At 35.5% G+C, this 5,444-nt stretch overlaps 1 long non-coding RNA gene across 1 annotated transcript; it reads left to right on the forward strand.

Annotated features, from left to right (window-relative positions):
• The first annotated feature begins 3,156 nt into the window (after positions 1 to 3,156).
• On the forward strand, positions 3,157 to 4,886 carry LOC131640545 (uncharacterized). Its single transcript, XR_009295274.1, has 3 exons — positions 3,157 to 3,502; positions 3,621 to 3,731; positions 3,998 to 4,886. It is a non-coding gene; the product is annotated as an uncharacterized LOC131640545 (long non-coding RNA).
• Positions 4,887 to 5,444: the final 558 nt, after the last annotated feature.

The raw sequence follows: 5,444 nt of genomic DNA on the forward strand, positions 1-5,444 counted from the left end.
GAGTGACAGAATAACTGGATTCATTTCATTCAAGAGGGGGACCTTACTTGTGTGTGTGCAAGTATGCCAGTCAGATGCCTCTTAAATGAAAGAAAGATGCTCGTCCAAATTAGGGAAAGTGTACAAGTCTGGGGATGTGCCAGAGCATGTCTTTCAGAGTCCTAAATGGGAGACTTTGATTGAAATTGAAATTGAAATGTTTGTTTGTTTGAATGTGGTAGAGTAGTAAAAATATCTCTCTATAGAGATAAGCTATGTCTATCTACTGTATAAAAGATTTGAATTTAGCTGGCTTGTATGAGGCCCAAGCTTGAGGCTTTTTGATTGATTAATAAATGTTATTGAGGGTTAATTACAAGGTATTTTGTGTTCTGTACAAAGCCCAGAATTGAGGCTGACTCTTCTTAGGGAGACTCTATTTGTGTGCCTTGTACAAAGCCCAAGGTTGTGGCTAACTGTTGAGTATAATTGAATGAATGACTCTATTTTATGTGCCTTGTACAAAGCCCAAGGTTGTGGCTAACTGTTGCTAGGGAAAACATTATTTTCTGCCTTGTACAAAGCCCAAGGTTGTGGCGGACTCTTAAATGAATTAAGTATGGATGACTATATGGGGAAAGATCCTAAGTGTTAGAAATCTTTGACACATGAAAATATGGTTTATCTGCCTTGTACAAAGCCCAAGGTTGTGGCTACTGAATGATGAAAGACTCACTGGGGAGACTCTATTATCTGCCTTGTACAATGCCCAAGGTTGAGGCTGACTCTTGACAGGGGAGTTTTATTGTTTGGGTGCCTTGTATGAAGCCCAAGGTTGAGGCTAACTGTTTTTGTTGGTTTTGACTCTACTGAGGAGGTTTCATTTATTAAAAGACTGTTTTTCTTTGGAAGCTAACCCTTTCCAGGGATTTTGACTTAGCTGGCGAATTTGTCTGTTAAAAGACTGATTTTATCATGTTTTTTTGGAGGCTGACCCTTTCCAGGGGTTTTGACTCTTTTGGGGAAATTATCTCCTAAGAGAAATGAATCTTTATTTATTGACATTTATTAATTGACTTTGGAGGCTAACCCTTTCCAGGGATTTTTATTGAAATGATAGTGTGTGTGGAAGCTAACCCTTTCCAGGGGATTTTTATAGAAATGACAGATGTTGGAGGCTAACCCTTTCCAGGGATTTTGACAAAATGATTGATTGATTTTAATTGACTTTGGAGGCTAACCCTTTCCAGGGAATTTATGATTGAAAAGTGGATGGCAGAAAGATTATCTAGTGGAGACTCTTTGTTTAAAGCCCAAGATGAAGGCTGACTCAATGCTGAGGATGACCAAAACATAGATCCTAGACTCTACTAAGGAGGATTGATGAAGATAGGGGTGACAGAGACTGTCCATGTCTCTCATTCCAAAAATGTACTCAATGTGAAATTGAGACAAACTTAGCTTGTTTTAAGTCTGGTTTAAATTGGAAGAAACTCACCAGGGTAGGCTAAAAGGTGACTAAAGACCTGTTCCTATGTTTATAAGAAACCTGATGGGTCCTTGTATACAAGCTCAAGAGGAAGCTGGAAATGCTTTTAAGAAGCCTGTGGGTCCTTGTACAAAGCCCAAGAGGAGGCTAATCGAGGGTCCTTGTTATAGCACAAGAGAAAGCTTATGTAGTTTTGAACTTATTTTGGCTCTAAGCAAATGGGTAAGAGGTTTCACCGGGAATAATTCCTCTTTGGGTGGATGTGTCCTATATTTTTGGATTCTAAGGTTTTTGCCAAGATGTTTCACCGGGAATAATTCATCTTGGGGGTTTGAACTACAGATCTCTAATTAGGAAAGAGCCTTCACCGAGAAGACATTCTCAATCCTAGGTCATATTCCTATAATATATATATAGTTTAACTGTCCTAAGGTTTATACTCAAACGTAGTTCTAAACTAATATATGCACAGTTTATATTTGACAGTAATTTAAATAAAGACTGTAAATTGAAAGCTTGTAAAGCCTAACCTGGATGGAGTGGAGGCCATTGAAGAAGTATGTACAGAGCCTCAACAGTAATTTTTGTTGTTTTTGTTGATAACAGTTGAATGTATATGATAAACAGTTAATGGTTTTTGAAAACAGAAGAAGTGGAGATGGACAAAGGTCACATAGGTATCTGAAGAGTTTCACCGGGAATAATGCCCTTCAAATACCAGAAGAATGTTTGGAAAACAGAAAGAAGATTTTGAAAATACAGTTTTGAAAACAAGCTAAGAAGAGAAGGTTTTTGGGACTTACACTCTATTAGAGGCCCAGTACTTTACAGTACTGGTTATAAAAGCAGTTGGAAATGATTTTGTGATTTGAAATGATTACTGTTGTGAAAACAGTTTTATGAGTTTTAGGCTTACCTCGAATAATGAGAAATTGGATTTCTGAGTTTGAGGTGTTACCTTGATCACCAAGTGATATGTTTGGAATAAATTGGGATCTCAACAGTTATTGAGCATCCACACCAGCAGAAAAGAACATCGGATAAGCTCAACAGCTTACAGCATTCAATGATTTTCCGACAATTGTTTATGGACTTCTACAGCAAAATGGAAGACCAAACAAACAGACAAAATCCAGAGAACAACAGAGAAATAATCTCGAAGTCTCGGATAAAGTGAGAAAATTCGAGTAATGTGCAACAGTAATCAAATCAAAATTTAAATGATTAACTACACAAAAATTATATGAAAACATCAAACTTAAACAAAATTAATATAAGAAAATATATTTTTTGTAGTTTCATGTGAAAATATTTAGAAAACATAAAATTAAATATGTATCTAATATATTTTTTTGGCATTTTTAATAAGGATTAGAAAATTAAACTAAATCCTATATTAAATTAAAATACTAAGTCTTTTTATGTAAAACTATTTTCTAAAGAAAACTTAAAAGAAATAGTTAATAAAAAACCTGAATAATTGGGCCAGGGGTATGAAAAACGAATTGGAAGGTGTAGGCCCAAATGTTAAAAAGCTGAACAAAATAAAAAAAGAGGACCGGACCGGGTCGGGTCAGTGTGACCCGGATCCATCACTTAACAAAACAAGGTTGGGTTTTGAAAACCCTAAGTAATAGAGAAAGAGGCAGCAGTGCTTCTAACTCTCTCTTTCACTCGCTTACGAAGAACAAAAACACAAAATGGAAGAACCGAGAATTACTTCCTCTCATCCTCTCGGTTGTTCTCTCTTTCTCTCCGATGCTCTCTGTTCTCTCTTGCTCGCAAACAACAAACAATAACAGGTTCTCGATTTTCCTCTTCTCACAGTGAACAACAACGACGGCTCAGCTCTCTCTCGGTTGCTCTCCGCTCACAACAACAACGAAGCCCTCAAACATCTCGCGGTTCTCTCTCTCGTTTTCTCTCTCGGCTAAACAACAAGGGAGCTCATGTTTCACTTACTCAGTGAACAACAACAGCAGCGATAACTTGTGTGTCAACCGAGTTTCACTTACTCAGTGAACAACAACAACGGTTGAGTGATAACAATTATCAATCTTGGATTCTCATGGCTCATGATTAGTTTTTAATTTAAATTTCTTCTTTTTATGACATAGCAGCAAACTAATTATCTCTCTATTTTGATTTTCAGATGATGAACAAAAACAACATATTTTGCAGTAACAATTAGTAGTAATACCGAGTGTGAGAGCAGAAACGACTTACCTGCGGCGAGGAGACGTTCGCCGGATTATTGTTGAAGGTACGTGCTTTGATTTCTACTGCTTCTGGAAAACTTTATTGCAAACTGTTGTTGCTGAATTTTTGAACTGCTACTGCTTTGTTGAATGATGTTGTTCTGAATTTGTTGCAATTTGTTGTTGTTGAGTGATTCTGAACCGTTGTTGTGTTGCTGAATTTTTGCTTTGTTGGTGTTGATGCTGTCCCGATTTGTTTGAATTGTTACCAACAGTTTTGAAATTGTTGATTGTAACAATTTTTCTCTAACAACTTTGCTTGTTGTTGTAGGCTTTTGATGAAGGTGATGCCATAACACCTCTTTGGATTGTGGGAGAACTTGAAGATGGAACTTCAAGTTGTTGAAAGCTTGAAGATGAAGAACTTCAAGTAAGGTATGAAGAACCACTACCTTTTCACTCTTTCTCTCTTTTTTTTGTAGAATAACACTTAGAAGTATGAGAATTCTATGTGTTACTCTTGCCCTCTTTTTTTTCGTTTTTCTTTATTTGTGTGTCTCTCCTCTATTTATAGAGGAAAAAGTGAGGGATAATTTTGGTCATTTTTGCACCCAAGCTTAGTCCTTAAGCTCACTTAGTTACTAAGTTTTCATCATTGCAAAGAATATTCTTTCCAAAATAATCATTGCCAAAGTTCCTTAGTTGTTAAACTTTCTTAATGGCCAAGTATCACAATTTGTGCACATGGAGGAATATGCACATGGGATGGAAATATCTTCATAACTCTTGCAAGAAAGTTCCACGACATAGCATTGTTTTATGTCATACATTGTAACTTCCATGTGGTAGTTATGACATAATATATATATATATATATTTCTTTGACTTTTTGACTTTTTGACATCTTTGACTTGATTTGGGCTTTTGGGCCCTTCTTGAATTATTTTGTTGGACTTTTGCTAATTCTACCTCTTTTATGTTTCTCTTTTTTTTTCATGTCACATGAGGACTCTTGAAGAAAACATGAAGAAGGAGACTTGGATGAAGAATGGAAACTTGAAGATTGAAGAATTCAAGAAAGCATTGGATTTTCGCTTGTTGTAATTCCAATTCATTCCACCTTAGAATTGTATGAATTTGGACATTGTATTCTTGAGAATCAATGGAACTTTGAATGTTGTAACATCTTGAATTTTGAATGAAGTCCACCTTGTAATTCATTTGAAAATTGGAACTTTTTCATGTAAAGAACTCCATTTGTAAAAATGCTTGAACTTCCTTTTGGAACTCTTTGAATGAAATTGTATGAATCATGAATCTTGGATATTCTTTGAATGAAATTTTGAATCTTGCAAATTCAAATGAACCATGATAAATCTTGAATGGAAATTCCTTGAAGTGATTTGAAGAGTGTCTTTGCACCAATGAACTTGAAAAGATATTGAACTCGAAATTCTTAAATTCATGGTTTTAGACCATACTTGAAATAATTCCTTCAACAAAATGGATTAAAAGATATTTCTTGCATTTTTGATTAAATTTCCATGAATGATCAAATAATTCATATGATTCAATTTCTTCACCATGAGCAATCCGCGTGCCCAAAAACCATGGAACAAATCCTAAACAAGTCTCTTAAATCAAACCAATGGTAATGGTGCCTTTAAATGAAAACTTCCATGAACCCGAAATTTTCTTTTAAAGAATGAGTGAATGAATGAAATCTTGATCACGGCTTCCAAACTAATCAAGAAACATTTTTGAATTTGACGTCAATG

This window comes from Vicia villosa, unplaced genomic scaffold, assembly GCF_029867415.1.
Source record: "Vicia villosa cultivar HV-30 ecotype Madison, WI unplaced genomic scaffold, Vvil1.0 ctg.003190F_1_1, whole genome shotgun sequence".
Taxonomy (NCBI): domain Eukaryota; kingdom Viridiplantae; phylum Streptophyta; class Magnoliopsida; order Fabales; family Fabaceae; genus Vicia; species Vicia villosa.